This window comes from Podarcis bocagei (assembly GCF_964188305.1).
Source record: "Podarcis bocagei genome assembly, chromosome: 3".
Taxonomy (NCBI): Eukaryota; Metazoa; Chordata; class Lepidosauria; order Squamata; family Lacertidae; genus Podarcis; species Podarcis bocagei.
The window spans coordinates 59,594,170-59,617,198 of NC_138127.1; the positions used below are offsets into that span (position 1 = coordinate 59,594,170).

The 23,029-nt window shown below is 44.3% G+C and overlaps 1 protein-coding gene across 1 annotated transcript in view; it reads right to left on the reverse strand.

The window, feature by feature from the left end:
* FRMD1 (FERM domain containing 1) overlaps nucleotides 1-18,671 on the reverse strand; it is a 62,485-nt gene extending 43,814 nt beyond the window's left edge. The window contains exon 1 of the mRNA XM_081188245.1: nucleotides 18,386-18,671. The gene's annotated coding sequence lies outside the window, so the exon portion shown is untranslated. The remainder of the gene's footprint in view (nucleotides 1-18,385) is intronic.
* Nucleotides 18,672-23,029: the final 4,358 nt, after the last annotated feature.

The window sequence follows — 23,029 nt, forward strand, 5'->3', positions numbered from 1 at the left end:
CAAGACTGTCCATATGCCATGCTTTTGTTTATCACCGATGCTGACCTCTAAATCTCAATTAAACTACAAAAGCCCAGTGAATGCATTGCAGAAGAATTAAGAAAAGCTGAAGTCGGTCATGTGTCTCTTAGGCTGTTACTTTGCCTGTGTTTTAAAAATGGCTTGGTGTTTTAAATTCCATGAAAGTGTGTTTTAAAAATATAATTGCTCCAACTGGGACCAATTTAAATTTCCTCAGAAGGAGAAAGAATCACCCTGCCACACACATTTTGGGTGCTCCTTAGACTGGTCAACTGCCTTTAGATAGAAGTCGATAGTATATGGTAAACATATCATACTAACAGGATAATCCTATTAATGTGGACTCAGAAGCAAGTCACACAGTTATTAAAACATGAAGGGTGCAAGTCATCCTTGTGCTGTTCCTGTTCTGTCTGCACAAGCATTTCGGCTGGTTGGATGGAATGATTCCCCACCCTCCTCCCACTGTGTTGTGCTGTTCTGGTGGTTCTCCCAAGCCCCTCAGAGCCAATTTTGTGGGGCACACAGGTGAAGGAGAGCAGGGGAAAGTGCAGTTGCACAAGTGGAAGTCTTTGCACAGGACATACACTGACAGAGTGAGATAGGTGAAAGATATTCTACTCCCCGCCTCCTGCTCCAAAAGAAATTTAAAGTGGCCTACAACCACAACATCAAAACCGAATTCACAAAATGCATTAAACCACCACCAGAACATACCACCAGTAGAAGAATGGTTAAAAGCAGGGTGGAGACTGCGCGAGTGATGGGCAGAGAGTATGGGTTGGAAAATGGTGGGTGGAGTGGAAGGAGAGTGGTTGTGAAGGCCAGAGAAAAAGGGAGAATGAGATGAAAGATATAATGGAGTTAGGATTGCTGTTAGGACAGCAAACATATCATTAAAACACATTCTAAAAGCCATTCAAAACATTTTAAAAACAGTTTTAAATGGTTCCATCCTCTCAGCCCACGGTTTCAAGGTTGTCAGGAACAGCCATCAAATGTCTGAGTAAACAGGAATGTTTTAAAATTCCTCCTGAAAATCAATAATAAGGGAGAACAATCAGGGAGGGCATTGCACAAATGGGCAACCACCACTAAGAAGGCCCTGTCATGGGTCAACAGTAACCGGTCAACCCTCACTGGCAGCACCACCAACACAGCCTTTCACTTGCTGGTTAATCTCAACAAAGAGGGCATTCCACAAGATGGGTGTCATAACCAAAACAGTCATTTGTTGTTCACTACGCCTCAGATGACTGAGGAATATTGAGCAGGGCCTCAGATACTGAAGACAGCATGCAAGGAAAAACATATGGGAAAAGCTGGTCCTTGCAAAACCACTCATGGAACTTACTCCCAAGTGTGTATAGTACTGCGATATTAAACTTGTTTCACGAAACATAGCATAGGGCTAATGTCTGGGACTGCACAAACAGAGCATATTACTTCAGTTCTTTTGGACTCACACTTGCCTATCCATTTGTGAGGTCAATTTAAAATGCTGCTTCTTACCTTTAAAGTCCTAGATTTAGGAAGGTCCTGCACCCGATCAGAAGCTGCGGAACCCACATGGGACGTTTGGGTTCCAAAAGAATGTTTGAAAACCAGAACACTCACTTCTGGGTTTCAATCGTTTGGGAGCCAATTTGTTCGGGAGCCAAGGTGTTTGAGATCCAAGGTACGGCTGTATAAATCTTGTTAAATTAAAAACAAACTTAACAGATGGTGTGGGAACTGGCTCCCTTAAGGGCTGCCTTCTGCCGCATGTGCCCCTCACACATTCTGCTGGAACACCTGAGGTCCAGCTCCAAGCTGCCCTGTCAGCTGAGGTTCAGCAGATGGGCAGCAGAGGCAGGGCCGACTTTTTGGATTGCCCTCATCACTATTTCCTTTCCAGCAGCAGATGAGAACCTGGCTCTTTCAAGAGGCCTTTGATGGAAGCTGAAGCAATCATTGGCTCTGACGGCTGATTTTCTATTACTGTATTTTACTGTATTGTTTCCACGGCCTTGATCATTTTGTATTCCTGTACTGTTAGCAGTTTAGAGCTCCCCAGCGGAGGAAAAGCAGGGCAGAATTTTCCTGATGTGAAAAAACAACAATACCAACAAATTTCCTCCTGTTTTCATCAATAAAAGATGTTGTGTACAATTCACTTTCAGTAGCTTTACGTGCATTATTTAAAATGTGCAATATTTCACGATAATCCTCAAGGTAATGCTTCACTCTGCACAATAATATTTGGCTCCTGGAGATGAAGAGTATCACATCCAAATGTCACGCTTCCAGAAATTTATTTAAGGTTTGCCCTCGCATGGGCAGAAAAGCAATTTCCCTTTCCACAGCGAATCTAACTTGCCACTGACTGTGAACTGCTTCAGGCCTATGAACAGCTCAAAGTAGACACGTACAGAATTGAACAGTTAATGGCTTTTTTCTCCTGAAATGTTCAATACTTTCTGCTTTGGTACAAGAAAATGCTCTTTTTATAAAGTAATAAATTGTGCTAAAATTGAGATTTGGTTCATGGACTTGGGGGCTAAACAACTGCCTTATGAGAGTGGTATTCATCTATGGTTTGTGCAAAGCAGACCTACTGAAACTAATGGAGCTAACTTAGCAATGTTTATTAACTTCAATGGGTCTACTCTGAGGAAGACATAGTTGAATACCAGTTTCAGGTTATACGGAGGGGCTTTGGAATTTCTCTTCAGTAACTTGATAAGTAAGGCACTCCTCAAACTCCCAGGAATTTTGGAAACTGCTTTGATGCGGTGCAAAGGTCAGTAATGGTGATGGGGGGGAGATAAGCAGGGGAACTGGTACTTGTATGTGAATGTTTGCACTCACCTAAGGGGAACTTTAAATAACCTCACTGAGGCTTGAGGGACTAAGACTACTATTGCACTTTAAACACCTCTGGTTTAAAGTATTTAGAGGACCACCTTCTCCCACCATAAGCAAGTTGTACAATTATCCCTCATAGGTCTTATCCATGCAAAAGTTCTGACATGCACAGACGTTCCTAGTATCCATATGAACAGCTGCATGGATTTTTGAGGGCCACTCAAATGCTAGAAACCAGAGTGGTAGCTGGGGGCGGGGGGCTAGCCAGGTTTTTTGCCCCAGGTGAAGGGCGGTTGTCAAACTGGGTCTTTGACCCAGGTGAAATAAAGCCTACTTGTGCCCCTGTAGAAAGCTAGATGCACGAGATTACTCTGGAAACGTGTTACTCTTAAGGGAATTCTTTCGCTGAGGGCAGAGGGGTCACACTAGTCTAGCAGCTGGCAACCTAAACTTTGCACATTAAGTCTACCCATCCCATTTTGTGATGTCATAGTACCTAGGAATGAGGAATATTATTTATTTAGATCTCAGAGCAGTTCACAAGGTGCAACAATAGCAGGCTGGCATGCGATCGTCTGAGAGACAGAACGCCATGTTTCAGCATGTGAACGGCTGCTGCATGACTAAGTGGTCTTTTGCCAACTATGCACTGAACTGCCCTAAGGCCTACCCTACAAAGCAATCGGTCTTAAATGTCAATTCAAAGCAGGCTGCTAAATCTTCTGCACAGGGACATGTGGCAATTTAACGATGGTCCCAGAGGGAATTAACTTATTAGGCATTCCTGGTTCATGAAGCGTCTTTAACTTTAGGGCTGCACATTCTTCAGGACAACAAAGCTGTTCTGGGGTGCACTCTGAGCTCTTTGAAGAAATAGTGGGACAGAAATATGATTATTTTATTTTTAAAGATGGCTCCCTGGATGCTTTTTGACAAATTGCTTTTAGCCTTGTAAATTGAAGTTCAAGGGGTAGACACTCCCACTTTACTCAACTGAGCCCCATATTTCTTCCCCTGGTCATTTTTCGACAAGTTTTAAAGGAAATTATAAGTAAGTATGGGAGAAAGGTCCATAATAATACATTTTCGCTGCTGAGCAAGCCTGGGAGAGGAAATACTCCTCCCATTTAAAGACATCTCAAAAAAGTACAATTAAAACCTAAGGGAAAATACCAGCATTTCCGGATTTCAATTCTGACAGGCCTGCTCATTGCTAACACAGGAAGAGCACATGTTTTATTGTTTATTCTAGAAATTGCACGGTGACTGAGAACTTTCATTAAAACAATGACTGACAGGAAATGAATGGGCAGCACATGACACAGGCAAAGCATGTTAGATGTTAAGGTTGCAATCCTATACACGCTTACAAGGAGGGAAGAACTACTGAATATCATGGGGTTTATGCCTAAGAAAACAGGTATGGGTTTGCGCCATTCAGTGGATCAGACCCACATCTAGCCATGCTTGGAGTAGACCCACTGAGATCAACAGGACTCAAGACCCAGACAAAGGCTGAACACCTAACTATGTCTACTCATAAGTAAGTTCTATTGAATCCAGTGACTAAGTCTGCTTCAGTTAAAAACCTTCAGCCCAGAAATATTGTGTGCTTCAGCATTTCACAAGCGGGATGCCAAATGTGCTGCCAAAATCCATTTTAGCAAAGTGCCGAACGACAAATGACTCATCATCATCATCAACAAAAGGAACACATTCCTGGCCACCCCACAACAGGTATGCCTATTTTCTGGAGGCAAGTCAGCAGAAATACAGGACTGGAAAAATGATAGGTAAATAATTATGTATGAAGCTGCCTTGGGTCCATCCAGCTCCACAATGACTGGGAGGGACCCTCCAGCATTTTAAGGCAGGAGTCTTATGCTAGCACTGGGAATCGATCCCAAGTCCTTCTGCATACAAAACAGATGCTCTGCACAATTCAAAGTGTTGGTGCTGACCTTTAAAGCCCTAAACAGCCTCGGCCCTGTATACCTGAAGGAGAGTCTCCACCCCCATTGTTCTGCCGGGACACTGAGGTCCAGCTCTGAGGGCCTTCTGGTGCTTCTCACACTGCAAAAAGTGAAGTTACAGGGAACCAGACAAGGAAACAAGCAGAGGGCCTTCTTGGTAGTGGCGTCCATGCTGTGGAACACCCTCCCATCAGATGTCTAGGAGATGAGTAACAATATAACCTTTTGAAGACATCTGAAGGCAGCCCTGTATAGGAAAGCATTCATGATTTTTAATGTTTTTTTTAATATGTTGGAAGCTGCTAAGAGTGGCTGGGGGAACCCAGTCGGATGGGCGGGGTACTACTACTACTACTACAGTGGTACCTCGGGTTAAGTACTTAATTCGTTCCGGAGGTCCGTACTTAACCTGAAACTGTTCTTAACCTGAAGCACCACTTTAGCTAATGGGGCTAAAGTGTTCTGTAACCTGAAGCGTATGTAACCCGAGGTACCACTGTACTACTACCACCATATTTTTCTATGTATAAGCTCAACAAATCTGGGCAATCACACACCCCCTTTTTTGTTGCAGTCCAAAAAAAAATAGGGATCGTCTTATACATGGAAAAATATGGTGGTAGTAGTAGTAATAATAATAATAATAATAATAATAATAATAATAATAATAATATACAGTGGTACCTCGGGTTACATACGCTTCAGGTTACAGACTCCACTAACCCAGAAATAGTACCTCGGGTTAAGAACTTTGCTTCAGGATGAGAACAGAAATCGTGCTCCGGCAGCACAGCAGCAGCAGGAGGCCCCATTAGCTAAAGTGGTACCTCAGGTTAAGAACAGTTTCAGGTTAAGTACGGACCTCCGGAACGAATTAAGTACTTAACCTGAGGTACCACTGTATAGCTACAGCTTTTTTCCATGGCTGATTGTTTCCCATGTGTGAGCTCCTCCAACCCTCATTTCCTGATGTAGATCTTTATTTCACCCTTGTTGCTGGTGCAGATCTTCATTTGTCCCTTCTTCTCTGGTTGTGGCAGGGTGCCATTTTGTTTTTACCTCAGGTGCCAAAATGTCTTGGGCTGGTCCTGTATCCAGGCATTCTAACTTGAGATTTCAGTTATTCTAATAATTTTTAGGGTCGTTTTTTATTATTGTAGCGATACATCTCTGAAATCCTAAAAAGGATGAAGGGTGGCATACGAATGCTTTAGATATGTAAAACAAGCAAAAATAATCATGGCAGGGAGAGAGTGGTGTAAGATTTTAATGTATAAAAATCACTTGCTAAAAGATCCTGGGCGGAGTGGGGACTTAATAAAAAGAAAGGGGAAAAATGACACTTTGAAATGCTGACATAGCATACCAGAACTGGAGTAGAAAAATTAATTAAGAAAATGTACAGAGGGAGGCACCAAATGTAAAGAAAGTCCAGAATTTTTTTAATTTGTTACTGAGCTATTGAGTTAGTTTATCATTGGCATTGTTAAGGAAATATATTTAATGTTAGATTCTTGGCTTTATAACTTTTTGGATTTCAGTTGTACTCTGATCTATGATACCTTTTTACAAAAGCATTTTCATTAAGTATTTTGAACAATACAATGTAACAGACATGTACAAACATTTAGAAATTAAAATCAAACTGCTCTGCTATCGAATATGGAGTGACTTATTTAAGCAAGTCAACTTGGCTACAGTAGCACATATTTAAAACCAGGCTTTCTTTTGTTACTGATTTTGTGATGTTATTCTCTTTTTTTGTTACTGGTTTCTTCCTTTTATTATGACTTTGTTAATAAAATAAAAAGGCAGAGCCTTTTGTCTTTTATTCCAACAGATCTACAAGACACAATTGTTGCTTCTTCTTGACTCTGTAGCCTCAGGAGTACGATTTATTGTTAAATAATGATTTGGATAATCCTACTTTTTAAAGATATATAGACAAATCTTAAGCATTTTTAAATGGAACTATGTCTGACTTTCTTGTGCTGTGTGATTCTATGCATGTTTACTCAAGCCTGGAGCTTACACTCAGGTAAGTGTGCTTAAGGAATGTTACCTATATATCTGGATATGTTCAAAGACACCACAATTGCTTACTGCAAACTAAAGCTACAATCACAACAACTTGAATTAACGCTTAGTCTGGTACGACTTTATTGCTGTCAATAAGTTTACATTTTATTGATAAAAATCATACTATCTCCACTCTTCCTCCTTCACAGTCTTCCACTGGACATTTCATTTCAACTCAATGCCTCAAAGCACTGCCGGTGAAAACAAATGACACACAATTGGCATCACACCTGAGATAGAAATAGGAAATATCATTTCTATCATGGTTTCCAAAACAGTCAATTACTACCCAGAATAATGTTTCCAGTGGATAGTTTCCCACATACTCCAACTCTGTTAAGTGTCCAGATTAAAGCATGGAACAACATGAGAAGTCAGTATTATACCCAAAGGTGATCAGAACACTCATCATTTGCCACCAATGGCTGATTATAATTCTCTATGTACTGTATTGGCCCGAATATAAGCTGCACCTTTTAAATTCATGGCGGGGGGGGGGGGGGACAGACAACAATACCTGAATATATGCTGCTCTCTTAAAATTCAGCAGGTGCAAACAAAGTATCAACAAAATAAGTAGATAAGTAACATAATATTTATTTTCTCTTTAGTCTATGCATACATGTCAAATGTTGGAATGCTCATTGTGTCCAATTGTTTATTGTGAATATTGACATGTATAAAAAGGATGGCTGTAAACCAATAAAGGTGTCTATAATTTTTTTTAAAAAAATTCAGCAGGCACTCACACCTGTTCCGTTTTACCATATGTCATTTCAGCAGTGATCTTGTAAAAGCCAATATTTGTAAGGTCGTGAAATTAAGCCGCACTTTAACTTTTCGGAATTTTTTTTTTGGGGGGGGGGGAGTGTGGCTTATGTTCGGGCCAATACGGTATATATGGGGCATAAGAAGTTTGCCATGGGAACAAAACCCCAGACTTGACCATGGCCACCATTTTCTCTGGCTTGGGCTTTAGTTGGTGAAGTTTCATGCACTGCTTCAACAGTTCAGGCACTGTTTCACAGATAAACCAACGATATTAATCATTGCATTTCAATTCTGCTTCTCCCTTCCACCTTTAGATTACATTAAACCAGTTCTGTAGAATTTGAACAGCAGCATTTGGAGTTGAGACCATTTCTCAAAATATGTCAATCGTGCTTTTTTTACAAAAAGAAAATGTGCGGATGACCAGCAGATGACCCCTGAGCACACCTAATCCACCAACCGCCTGCTGGACCTTCCCTACCAGTGTGCAGGTCAGGTCAGGTCAGGTCAGTGAGCAGAGATAATGTTGATGGGTGCCACTTGGTTTCCAGATACATAAGGGTATCCACAATTGCTAACCCAAACCTGCCTACATTACAACAGTGAATCCCAAATGATGGATTAGAATGTCTGTGCTGGAATGGCAACTAGGAATCAGCACAGTCAATCCAAAGAGGTAGGTAATTTCAGGGTCAGAGTTTGGCACTTGCAGATCTGTTCTGAACAGACTCAAACCCACTGCCACTCCTCAAAGGGCATGGGATTGTCTTTAGGAAAATATCTAGAGCCAGGGCGTTATTAGAAATTTCATTTCAGAAGAAGCAGGGATTTGAGAGAGAGATTTTAGGTGCTTTCCCATTTTACTTTTTTGGATGCCATCAGGAAATAGAAATAGGCAGTGGACATTCTGGCTCTGGTATTTTGCATCAAAGGACAAGAAGAGCTTTGTTGGACCAGACAAAACACCTATCTAGTACAGTATCCCTTTTCTCGCAGTGACCAATCTATGGGAGGCCAACAGAACCCATGACAAATGATGAGTTTACTACTGGTATATATGATTCATCCACAAAGAGCTTGCAGGCTAAATGCTGGTCCCACTGCACTTACCTACAGGCTTTTGTTGGAATCCTGAGATTCCAAGCCATCTTTGCTCTTTTTTGAAAGGACATTTCTATCTTCAGACATACACTTAAAACATATGACGACAGTATGTATTAAAACGGTCCAGCACCAAAAGATAAGTAAGTATGGCATTCCTGTTAACACAAATAAGATACAAATGGTTTCATTTGCCTTGGACTACAATAGAAGATTCATTTCAGGTTCCTATCATCTGTGGTCTGTTTCCATTACAGTCCTTATTGTGAAATAAGCCAAACATCCTTACTTTTAAGAACTGCTTGGCAAATATTTGCCACGGCAGCAATGATTAAAAAGCTTTAGAGAAGATGAAGGCTAAACCTCCAGGACATATCTTTCTAGAAAAATTCTGCCTTGTTTAACTCTCATTACTATACATATTTACCTACGGAACAATGGACCGATTGCCTCACCTCCTGCTCTGACCTTTTGCCTGCAATTCACTTTGTTGCATAATGAACTGGATTCCTCACATGGCAATAGATTCCCAGTAAAATTCATTGGTTTGTTTCTGTGAGGCACCTGGTTGTCATCACTAGCCAATAAATATAGATCATGAACATCAGTATGATTTATAAGGTTGCATGTACCACAAGAAGCTGTCTTCCAGCCAGAAAAATTAGTTCATCTAGGTCAGTATTGCCCATTTTGACTAGCAACAACTCTCCCAGGATTCAGACAGGAATCTTTCCCTGGAGATCCCAAGGATTTAACCTGTGACCATTTGGATGCAAAGTATGCATGCCCCATCACTGCACTGTGTTCTCTTCTTATTCATCTGAAGATATTGCAGGTGTAACAGTGGTTGCCAACACAGCAGCTGTGGGTTCAATAGCACCCTTAAGGTCTTCCCTGATACCTATGAATTCTCTGAGCCTCCCCACACACTGCCCCTTTGATCTTGAGTTGGTGAGAGTGGTTACCTTCTTCTTCCTTGAAAAGTACATGGAGCTGAAAGATGCAGCTGAAAGAATGACACTCTTTCTCACTTCCTCTTCCAACTCTATGGATTTTTCAAGACTCAGGTTGATTCTACTGGATCTCTCTTTTAACCAGAGGCACTTAGGAAAAGCAAAGTGTGTGTGCATGCACATTCTATTTTTCTGTTTCTCCAGGGAGGAGAGAGAAAAGTGACGAGAGGCATGGGATCCATAGAACTTACTCAAAAATCCAAATCTGCTCACGGTCATAAAAAGACTGGAGATTGCTGAGCTGTAAGAACTGACCAGTTCCAGCAGGGAATTATCTGGTACAGAAAGTGATTGCCTATAGTATGGAAGAAGTGGAATGTGAAGCCTCTCATATCCTGTCTCACTGTTCTGTATAATCATATCTTACCCGTAAGCAGCCAGTTTAAGTCTGTTCGGCAGACCACTTTGCTAATACAGTGGTGCCTCGCAAGATGAAATTAATTCGTTCCGCAACTTTTTTCTTCTTGCGAGTTTTTCGTCTTGCGAAGCACGGTTTCCCATAGGAATGCATTGAAAATCAATCAATGCGTTCCTATGGAGACCGTCCGGGGACAGAGGGGAAGCGCCGCGCGCCTTCCCCTCTGTCCCCAGACCTGTTTAAAGCAAGGGGCGGCGGGGAGAAGATTGCTTCTCCCCATTGCCTGCCCCGCAATCTCCGGGGACAGAGGGGAAGGCGCGCGCGCCTTCCCCTCTGTCCCCGGACCTGTTTTAAAGCAAGGGAAGGGGCAGCGGGGAGAATCGCTTCTCCCCGTTGCCGCCCCTTGGTTCAAAAGGGGTCCGGGGAGAGAGGGGGAGGGCGCGCGCCTTCCCCTCTGTCCCCTCTTTTGAAGCAAGGGGCAGAGGGGAGAAGATCGCTTCTCCCCGTTGCCGCCCCTTGGTTCAAAAGGGGTCCGGGGAGAGAGGGGAAGGTGCGCGCGTGCCTTCCCCTCTGTCCCCTCTTTTGAAGCAAGGGGCGGAGGGGAGAAGATCGCTTCTCCCCGTTGCCACCCCTTGGTTCAAAAGGGGTCCGGGGAGAGAAGGGAAGGCGTGCGCGCCTTCCCCTCTGTCCCCGGAAATTGCGGGGCTGGCAACGGGGAGAAGTGATCTTCTCCCCGCCGCCCCTTGCTTCAAAAGAGGTCCAGGGACAGTGGGGAAGACGCGCTGCGCTTCCCCGCTATCCCCGGAGCTTGCGGGGCAAGCTTCGTTTTGCGAAGCAAACCCATAGGGAAATGCGTCTTGCGAAGCGGCTAAGAAAATGAAAAACTCCTTCGTCTAGCGAGTTTTTCGTCTTCCGAGGCGTTCGTCTTGCGGGGTACCACTGTAGAGGTGAGTGCAATTTAACTTAATAGCACTTGAGAGCAATGCAGTCAAGCACTTTCCAAAGTAACAAAGACCCATGGTGGCCTCGGAAGTCCAGAAATAAATGATCAGGTGACAAGAATGGTACAAGAGGAGATGGTACCAACTGTGCAGAAGCCCTAAACAGATAGCTTCCAATTCTAAACAATGTTGAGTAGCTTTGGTATGTTAAAAGCAAAGGGTTAAGGATTACTTCTTGAAAATGTGAGCATTTCATCAAGTGCAATAATTGTGAATAATCCCTTTGTTATGACAAAGACTCTTTGTTTCGGTGCTGTGGGTTTCAAAAGTCATGAGATCTGCTGAAGAGAAGCAGACAGAACAGAGGTAAAAGGTGGATAGTACAGTAGATTCAATACTTATAACTTGCTCTAGCAGCGGCCTAGGAGGCGATAACCATATTACTTTCACAATCTTAGGCAATCTTTGTGGAAAACACAATGGCAGGAAATTTTCCCTGCTTCAGACCATTGGTCCACATAGCTCAGTACTGCCCACAGTGAATAGCAGCCTGTTTCCAGCTGGTTCCCTGCAGCGGTGTTTACCAGATGCCAGGGACTGAAACCAAGAAATTCTACACAAGAGATAAACAATGTAGTATCCTCTGGAAGTTGTGGGCTAGAACTCCCATCGGCCCCCAGTCAACAGTCAATGGTCAGTTAAGATCAAAACTGTGGTCCACAACATCTGGAGTGGAAGGTACCATTTTTGCTACATGAAAAGTCCTACCACTGAGCCATCGCACAGGTGGTTCATTTGGGAACAGCTTGGATGGCAAGGAAGGTTCTTCCTCAGCTCCCCACAAAGACAGCCCAAGCAAGCATTCTTTGCTAAAGTCTGTGAAAAGCTGAAGAATACCTGGTGCTCCTGTCAAAACACAATGGTGACTTGGGGGCTGCTACAGAGAGGGAACTTCCACACATTTCATCTGCTCAGCTAAGAGCAAAGGCATGAATGTCAAGTTGCTTTGGAAAAAGAAAGTGCACTGTGACCTGGCAGGTCTTCCTGCTTGTTTGCTCAGATAACCTGCCTCCACAATGGGCTTTAGCAAGGGGAGAGGGGAAGAAATTAAACCTTCCAAATGTTGGCAGGCTTCACAGCTAAGCCACTTCTCAGCTCAGTTTCCTGGTTTTACTGTACTGTCTAATCGCAAGGATAAAAATGACAAGGAATACTGGTATTTGGCCTGAGCCTAATGCTAGATACATAAGCTAGAAAGCTAGCAAGCCAGGGAGAATGTCAGGCTACAACCTCTTCTCCTCATGCTTGCATTCCATGTGCAAGCTTTTTTTTTTTTTATGTGATGGCAAATAGGTAGCCTCCCTTACCTACATGCCACTACTGTGTATCTTTTCCAGAATACAGTGGTACCTCAGGTTAAAGACGCTTCAGGTTACAGACGCTTCAGGTTACAGACTCCGCTAACCCAGAAATAGTACCTCGGGTTAAGAATTTTGCTTCAGGTTGAGAACAAAAATCGCACAACAGCGGTGCGGCGGCAGTGGGAGGCCCCATTAGCTAAAGTGGTGCTTCAGGTTAAGAACAGTTTCAGGTTAAGAACGGACCTCCGGAACGAATTAAGTTCTTAACCCGAGGTACCACTGTATTTTGACTTCGCTCTTATGACTGAGGTGTGTCTGAATGTGTCATAAAGGGTAGAAAAGGGAAAACTCAACAATGTGTGGGAATGGTTGAATATTAGAGACGGAGAGAGGAAGTGGAGATGCTGTACAGAGGGTGCCCTCCAGAGGTTTTGGGCTTAAACTCCCATTATTCCCAGCACAAGGCTGATGGGAGTTGTGGTCCAAAACCCCTGGAAAGCACTAGGTTCGTGAAAGCTGGCCTAGATTCACTCAGTGTTGGAAATGTGCTTTATGCCTATGCTGATTTCCACCCCCTTTTCCTCCTCTGCCCCCCTTAAGCGCTAGCACAGCAGGGAGAAAAAACAATGCAGATTATAATCAAGTGGTTCAAATGACCAATAAAAATTAGCAGGAAGACCAATAACAGGCCCAATGAACAGATGCTAACCTATAATCCATTTTACGTAAGATGCTCTGGACATACAGTGGCAGCAGCATTTGTACTCAGAAAACTTGGCTTTCGAAGAGGCTGGAAAAAATGTTTTCAGAAGATTGCTCAGTATCCCTTTATGAATGCCAAGGAACAAAATTATTACACCCCAGCCAGACCAAGCTTTCCAAATGCAAAAAGAAAGAAAGAAAAAGCTTAAAGCTACTTAGTAAAGAAGGCAATGTCTAGAATTATCTTGGACAAATGCCAGTCTCTGGGGGACAATACGAGTTAGAGGGATGAGATTGGCCACTTTGGAGAAACAGAATGCTCAACTAGATGGACCTTCAGTCTGATCCAGCAATGCTACTCTTGATGTTTTTGTGTTGCCTTTCACAGAAATCATTGAGTCTTCATCCCCAACCATAATAAAGGCTACATACATTCATACTTTGTTACCCTTGCCTCCCACCCACCTCACTTTCTTGTGTCCTCATCCTCCTGGCCTATGTCTAAATTTGAAATGTATGTGCTTCACACCAGGGGACCACCTTTTACTTACATTATTCTGCAGAACAATAAAGGTATATGAATGAAATGTCAGCAGTGACAGGGCCTACAGACCTTCTGGGCTCTAAGCTGGTGTTGCTCAGCGATTAAGATCATAAGCTATGATAGAGGCACCCCTAGTTTAAAACCCCAGTTCAACCATGAACTCACAACATACCCTTATATCTACAAAAGGTGAAGAGCGAGGTAAACCTCAAACAAGTGCCAAGAGGAGAAAATAATGAATTGCCCACAGCATTCCAATTAAAACTTTATCAGGGTAATAACTACAAAATGGAAGATGTTATCAAAACACCTTGAGCAACTCTGTAAATTCTTCTCTGTTACTCTCCTCTCTTTGCTCCTTTGTTAATTCAGTCATAATTGTCTCCTGTGCTTTACAGAAGTCGCTTTGTCTCCTCAGCCCTTTCCATGCCTTTATTTCCATGTGAGGCAATTGTGGGTTGACTGGGAAGCAGCCCCACCTGCAACTTCACATCCACTTCCTGGAACAGTCACACACCGTCAGCTGTCGTCTGTATGAAACACACAACACGTAAGCTTCTGCTGTATGTAAGAACATCACACTTACAGGATACCTGCACAATCGGGTGACCCAATTGTGTAGAGCCCCTACTGTATGTGTCAGCAGGCATTTGTGGCTTGAGGTTTTTATTACAGAGAAGCAGGTGTGATGTTGGGAGCAGGGCTAAATGAGCAGTCTCACTTTTCGGTCAAGACACAATTGCCCTACACCAGCCTTTCTCAAACTTGGGTCCACATATGTTAGGCCCACATCATCCCTGACCACTGGTCCTGGTAGCTAGGGATTATGGGAGTTCTAGGTTCCAGGGAACCAGGCAGAGGGCCTTCTCAGTAGTGGCGCCCACCCTGTGGAATGCCCTCCCATCACATGTCAAGGAAATAAACAACTATCTGACTTTTAGACGACATCTGAAGGCAGCCCTGTTTAGGGGAGTTTTTAATGTTTTATCGTGTTTTTAATATACTGTTGGGAGCCACCCAGAGTGGCTGGGGAAACCCAACCAGATGGGCAGGGTATGTATAAACAAAAAAACAAACAAACAAACAAACAAATAAATAAAATTATCTAGTCCAACAACATCTGGGCACCCAACACACAAGGCTGCCCTACACACAAGTAACACATGAATGGGTTTTTAATTTTCAACCAGCTTTCCCACCCATCGAATACATGGGGGCAATAAAACCGGCCTACCTCAGAAGGTGTTAGAAGGATAATTGAGTTAATGTATGTGATGCACTTTGAGCAAGAGGGGAAAGGCCTGCAATCTGAGAAGCATGCACTAGAACTTGGAATGCCTAGAAGATTCTGGTGCTCAGCAGGACAATGGACACCTCCTTTCCTATCAAGCTACGATCCACCATTCCCTGGGGTAGCTCAGATGGTACAGCAGGAGACTCTTATCCTCAGGGTTGTGAGTTTGAGCCCCACATTAGACAAAAGATTCCTGAATTGCAGGGGATTGAACTAGATGACCCTCATGGTACCTTCCAACTTTACAGTTCTATAGTTCCATGATTCTCAGGGCCCCAACAGGTGTGTTGGGAAGGACTTTCACCCAACCCCAGAAAAATAGGAGTAGCAAACGAGCAGCCACCCAAGCTGTCTGACTGGGTACAGAAGGGGGTTTCCCTACTCACCAAGTCCAAATCCCCTTCCTCCACTGTCACACTTTCCCCCATTTGACTTTGCTGCTAGTTCTCACAGGCAAAATGCAAATCTCTGTCAACATTCGGATGAAAACTAAAGAAGAATGTGCCGCATGTGCAGTTCAGCTTATCTGCCTCGAGAGAAATGTATTTTAGCACAGATAAAAGTGTCACTGAAAATATTCTAAGAAAACAGAGACTGATCACCAGACAGATTATGCCGAGGATAAGGCTAAACACAGTCTGTCAGCTTCTGTGCAGGTATCTGGAGCCAGATCCCAAGGGAAGGTTCCAAGTCTTTGGTTGCTGTTGTTTGATAAATTTATGGTGAAGATTATCTCTCTTTTGCATAGCTGCAGCCCAGTTTCCTAAACTGCAGGAGGAAGTGAACCACGAAATTTTCGCATCACTAGAAATGAAGCAGAGTTATATGTGCACCCCTGCTGCCCTCTTCTACACTTTGGCATTTGTGAGCTCGGTGCAACAAGACCAGCACCAGGTGCTGGAGTTGCCAGGAGGCTGGGGAAGAGCACTCACCATCTTTGCCCTCCCCAGCACTCACCTTTACCTGAGGGTAGTTGAGAGAGCCAATTGTAAATCATCTAGCCTGGTGAGAAGACCTACCCCACTCCCTCTGCACTGTAGGACTTTCATTTTGCTCTCTATTTATATATTAAACTCAGATTATATCCTGGTAATATTGGTTTATTCTATATTCATTGATTTGGCTGTATTTGAATTTATTGCTGTTTTGTATACTGTACTGGTCTCTCTCTCTCTCTCTCCCTCTCTCTCTCTCTCACACACATAGACATTTTTCATTTTGATAACTGGATGTTAGTTGCAAATCACTTTGGGCACAGTTCACTGTGAAAAAGCAGAATACAGTCATACCTCATGTTACGTTTGCTTCATGTTATGTTTTTTCAGGTTGTGTCCTGAGGCAACCCGGAAGTACTGGAAAGGGTTACTTCCAGGTTTCGCTGCTCGCGCATGCGCAGAAGTGCTAAATTGTGCTTCACGCATGCGCACAAGCACAAAATGGTGCTGCGCAGATATGGCGCTTCAGGTTGTGGGCTTTGCATGTCGCGAACGGGCCTCCGGAATGGATCCCGTTTGCAACCAGAGGTACCACTGTATAAAAAAACTAAACTAATGACTTGTTGAGAAAGTGGATTACTAGGCCATACCAGGTGGGGATATCATTTCCGAATGTTCTCCTTTGCAAAAGAACAACAACAACAACATGTAGTAAACCAGAAATCCAGTAAAAAGGTTTTTTTTGTAGCCCTACCCAGGGCTTTTAAAAGAAAATATGGGTCAACGTTCGACAGAATGACACCCCATCTGAAGTCTAAAATAGTATAGTCCAGAATCCCATCACCTCTGTCTCCCTACCACCTCATTTGGCATAATGGGTACAGTCATAAATACGAATAGCAACCTCATTCTCAGAGTGCTGATCTGTATAAGGCAAAAAGGGGACCATCCATGCACAAGTGCGGGGGATCAGCTGAGGAACCCCAACTTTTTCAGGAAGTACAAAAAACTTTAGAGTGGGAATGAGGGGGGTGAGAACCAAAAACAGCCCAATCTCCACTGAACGTACTCAATGCTCAGTCAATGCTGATTGGCTGATGTGGGAAAACACAAACACAGTAGGATGGAAGAGGGCATGGCTGGGTGGAATCTAGAACAAGAGAACTTCCTGTTGCAACATTTTGTTGCAAGTTGTGGCCCTTATTTCAGACTGCCCAAACCTCTGTCGGTGATATTAATGATGGGAGAATAGTTGAGCAGATGAGTCAGAACTATTTCATATCACAATCAAAAAATTTCTTACATGGGTCAAGGCGGAAAATACACACACCTTTGTGTGTGAATATCATTCCACTGTTTGCTGTGCTACCTAGACCTGTTAGGAAGATGCTGCTTCCAGGAAGGTGTACAGATGGCAAAACAAGTACTCCTCACATACCATTGCCCCAATATCATGTAGGAAAAATGTGTGCGATGCAGTCTGCAAATACAGGCCCTGACAGTTTCAGAACTGCAAAGAGGACCCTCTGTTAAAAACACCCTTCTTTGGTTCTAAACAAATTCCCTTGAAAAGTATGATTTCCTGGAACACGTGAAATTCTAAAGAGATTTTTCTTTCATTTAAAAAAAGTCACTTCCTTTATTGATCTGGACAAGTGAGGAAGTTTGGCATAATTGAAAAGTTTAAATATTTAGACTGAACCACAATGAACAGACAAGAACGGTTGCAAGAGTGTTGTCTAAACTAAGTGACCTATATTCGACCACACAAAAAAACAAAGCGACAGAAAAACAGAGAGTGGGGGGAGAAGGGGGAGGAATTACTCCAAGGCTGTGTTCGAAATTCATTCATTCACATTAGTGATACAGTCGACATCTAAATTAATTGGATCAGAACGCTCAGGCGGATTCATTAAGCCTAGAAATCAGATCAAAGTCTGCACGCGAAATTAAACAATACTCTTCGGAAAGGGAGCCCGAAGGGACTCTCCTACCCAGCTGATCTTTTCGTGTGTGCAGAGCTAAGGAGTGCTAGGAAAGCGTCATCTGTAGGAAAGGCAATAATGATTCTAGGCTGCGCAGCGGGGGTATCCAAGAAGTGAAAATGCAAGAATACTCCAATGGAGTCCGGCGCCTGTTAAACCTGTTGCGCGTTACGCTGCTCTGAAAATTAGCACCGCGCAAAAAGCATCTGGGGACATAAAACGAAGCAAATGCAAGAGAAGGCGCCAAAACAGCAATTAATTGATCAATCGCGTAAGCAAATTAATGATCCATCTCGACAGCATAACTCCAGCCTGTCGCCATCGGCGGATAAAGAAACTTGTGTCAGGTGTGGAGGTGGTGGGGAGAGGTTAGATGTGCAGGTTGGGGATCCGACATAACAAGCAGTACTTCATATTTTATTGGTCAACCAAATACAGTTTATCGCCAAGTAGTACTTACAGCCAGGTTCTGCTTGCAGCAAGCAGCAAACGTGAGGAGGAAAGACTGTTGGGTCCGGATCCTGACAAGTGCAGCGCGGCTCCTTCACAGCTCAGTCAGATTCACCAGCCTCCCTCCACCACCACGCCAGAAAGAGGCGCCTAACAGAAGACGGAAATTAGGAACCCGGAGCTTGCCTTTCGAATAACTCGCCCCCTGGGAAGAAGGGGCAGCCGAGCTCTGCCTTGCGAAGAGCCCGCCAATCCCGAGCGCCTCCTCCCACGATCCCGCCCCCTGAGGTCGCTTTCGGATCCTTCCCAGCGCGGCTGCTTGTAAACAGTGCGAGAGAGACGCTTTGTCGCCTTCTCAATGGAAGCCCACGTGGAGAGGCGGGGCGCCGAGCGCGTAGGAGGAACCCGGCGGGCGGCGGGGGCGGCGGAAACAGAGCAGCCTCCTATTTCCCATCGCTGCGATGCGATTGGCCGAGCCAGGAGACGCCCTTTTCACTGATCGGTGGCACACTCAGGTAGTGCTCCTTCACTGGGGCGGCGCCCCCATAGCTATCCCACTTAATATCCAAGTTGGTGACCATCACTGCCTCTTATGGGAGCAAATGCCACAGCGACTTTGTTAAGATACATTATTTTGCCTGCCCTGAATCTTCCAACATTGAGCGCCAGTGGATAACCATGAGTTATAGTAGAGGGAGAAAAACTCTGCCCCGTCTGCTTTCTCCCATGCTTTACACCTCTTACTCACCTATTCTTGAAACCAAAAAGCCTCAAATGTTGTAACTTTGCCTCCTGGTGCTTCAAGACAAGTGGTCATGGATAATGGGAGATGTAGTCCAAAAACAACTGGAGACCAAAGTTTGGGAAACACTGCTATACTTCTTCCAAGCACTGAAACGTTTTGCTTGATGCAATGTTATATAACCTCCTTGCACAGGAATTATAATGAATGCTCAGTAGATAGCCAGTGTCATCTAGGCTGCCTCTGTAATCTTTGTGCCAACGTATCAGCTTGAGGAAGAGGTTGTATGGCAGTGGCCTAAGAATTTTTTGTGATATTGCTTGCAGAAAGTTTTTGGGGAGGCCTTATGACACTCCATCAATCAATTGTTAATCTGGAATTGGTGCTCTTACACAATAAACCTGCTAGACACGGAACATCGGCATATGACGGGCAGTAGACAGTACTTTTCCAAACCAGACAAACTGGGAATTGGTAGCATGAAACACTTTGGGAGATGCAATAGATCTTGGCTTTCCTGGATTATATGAGATGAAAAAGAGTTTGTAACATGAGCATAGGCGCCGACTCCATGGGGCCTGAGGGGGCTCGAGCCCCCTCAAAAATTTTTTTTGGGGGGCTCAGCCCCCCCAATAATCTCGGGCGCCCTTCCAGCAGAGCGCCGCCGCCGTCCCCCGCCTCTTCCCCACCTGCTCCCTCACCAGCCAGCCAGCCGCGCGCCCTAGTCGGAGAGCCCCGGCCCTCCCCCGTGAGATTAGGGAATCCCCGGGGGCGGGGGCTCCTGCCTCGCTGCTTCGCAGCACCACTGCCACTGCCAAGGCACTGCCGGGGGGAATTTCCTTCCTCCTGGCGGTTTCAGCCCCCGCGAGAACGACCGGGTACCAATCGGCTGGCTGGGGGTGTGTGGCTTGCCCTATTTAGGGCCGGAGCGGAGGGGGCTCGCCCTCTCTTCTCCGGCTAGCCCCTCGTTTCCCGCATATCAGCTGTTCCGGAGCTGATTAATAGGCGCAGCACGCTCTCCCCTATTCGCTCACGAGGAGGCGGCGCCACTTTATTTGCATATTCATGAGCTTATTTATTATTCATGAGCTTTCCCGGGCCCCCCCAATATTTTTTATAAGTCCGCATCCCTGAACATGAGCCTGAAATGCTATAAACTCAAGGAGTCACACAATGCTCATCTGTAATTTATACCTGTTTAGATCTGGTGGACCTCAGTCATTTTCTTCCAAAGGCTCCTTTTCTACATTTACTGTGTTTAGCAACCAGAGGATATAATTTATTTCCTGTGGCATCCAGGAATTTCATAAATGAATCATGTGTTAATCTAACCACACCTTGGGGAAGAGGTGCGGTCTAGCTTGCTATAGCGACAACTGTCTTAGTAGGGGATCTGTATTGTAATATGGGCTTTTAGGAACGTGAGTGGTGCTTTGGTCTAAACCACCAAGCCTTTTGGGCTTGCCAATCATAAGGTTGGCAGTTCTAATCCACGCGACGAAACGCCGGCTCCCTCAGTGGAATTCGACTGGACTTAACCACCCAGGAGTCCTTTACCTTTACCTTTTACATATGCTCTCTTAGCAATGGACACCAATTTTTCTATGGCTTGCCATTTCTTCAGCTGTATATTAGAGATGACTACATCTCAAGTGGAAGATGTTATTATTACAGGTGTCATTCAAGGGCTAGCCATTGTGAAATTGCAATTAAAACAAACTGCAATTAAAGCACTGATGAAAAAAGTCATCATATTGAACAGTGTTGCCAGTCAGCCTGAATTCATAGGCAATATTGGTCTTCTATACTTTTGAAGAACATGGCCACTATTGCCTATGGAGTCATACCATGGAATTATAACCAAATTTCAAAAAGTGTGATTTATCCTGGAATCATGCCCTACAGACATCCAGCATGGTTATGGTCTTGAACAGCTCCCATTCATTTCAACAGAGCTTATGCAGGAGAACATTCTGGTGGATGGTGCTGTTTGGGTCAGATCTGTCTGCCTCCCATTTTGTGGTGCTCCAAATCGACTTCATCTCATGGGATGATAAGTGAGATTAAAGAAGTATATATTGTATTTGTATTATTATTTAGAGAAGTACATTATCATCATCAGATTCAGAGAAAATGTTTACATTTTACATGTTTTTGGCATTGAAAGAAAATGGAGTGGGCCTCCGGGGGTGAAAGCAAACTGTTGCACTAGCAGCACCAAAGTGACCTCCTGGGGCACAAGCCTGGGCATTGTGTATGGAGGTTCTGGGCTGCCCAGACGCCTCGCTGGTGTGGACCAAAGGGAAGCAGAGCAATATGTTTGGCACCAGCTTGGCTGCAGGAGTTGCCAGAAGGAAGTGTACAAAGCACCATCCAACTGTCTTAGGGACTCTGCTCTGGATTGGTGTAGGGTTTGCTCCTTAGCCTTCTCCCCAAGAAGAAATTGTATTTGCAGAACAGGTTATTGGTGCAGGGGTGGAGGCAGGATAGAGTAAGGTAACTTCAGAACAGGGGCTAAGTTTCAAAAGTTTGAGCAACATGGCGCTAGGTTGAAAGAGATACAAAAAGGGACCCCTGCTTCTTTTCATGCTGAATTAGCTGCACATCAGACAGATGGTGGCGAGAACAGCTCTATAGCTCTGGATATTAAAAGCAGACACACATTAAAAACCCATGACTTCCCCCCAAGAATCCTGGGCACTGTAGTTTGTTAAGGATGCTGGAAATGGTAGCTCTGGGGGGGTGGGAATTACAGATCTCAGGATTTTTTTGGGGGGGGGTGTCCTATGCTTTGAATATGTGCTGAATATGCTTTAAATCAGGCTTCCTCAAACACGGCCCTCCAGATGTTTTTGGCCTACAACTCCCATGATCCCTAGCTAGCAGGACCAGTCATCAGGGATGATGGGAATTGTAGTCTCAAAACATCTGGAGGGCCGAGTTTGAGGAAGCCTGCTTTAAATGTATAATGTGAATCTTTATCAGAAGTGGTACGCCTCTGTATGCCTGTTGCTGAGGATCACATGCAGGAGAGTGCTACAGTGGTACCTTGGGTTAAGAACTTAATTTGTTCTGGAGGTCCGTTCTTAACCTGAAACTGTTCTTAACCTGAGGTACCACTTTAGCCAATGGGGCCTCCTGCTGCCGCCACACAATTTCTGTTTTCATCCTGAAGCAAAGTTATTAAACTGAGGTACTATTTCTGGGTTAGCAGAGTCTGTAGCCTGAAGCGTCTGTAACCCGAGGTACCACTGTACTGCTCTCATGGCCTGCTGTGGGTTTCCCATACGCATCTGGTTGGCACTGTGAGAACTGAACAGTGGCCTAGGTGGGATTTTCGTCAGATACAGCAGGGCTGTCCTTAAAAAGCAACCCCTGTGCCCATTGCTGTAAATTACTCCTTTGCACTAGGGCAGGCCTACCACCCTCACTGTCTACATACCCTCCAACATTTATCTAATGAAAACAGGGATGTCCCATCCCATAATTCTACTGTTTATACCCCACACATCTTACTGGGTTGCCCCAGCCACTCTGAGCAGCTTCCAACATATATAAAAACATAACAAAACATTAAAACAAAACTTCCTCATACAGGATTGCCTTCGGCTGGCTCAGGGATCAGATAACTCCATACCCTCCAACATTTATCCAATGACAATAGGGACGTCCTAAGGAAAAGTGGGACATTCTGGGATCAAATCAGAAACTGGGACGGCTTCTCTAATTCAGGGACGTCCCTGGAAAATAGGGACACTTGGAGGGTCTGTGTCTAGTGACCATAGCTGTTTTAAGATACATATAAAGTTTTCGTTTGTAACATAAAACCACTCCTGGTGACGGCAGACTTCTCTCTTGATGGTGTCATAGCCCATAAAATAGCATCTTAACTATAATCTTTTGCCAACTGCT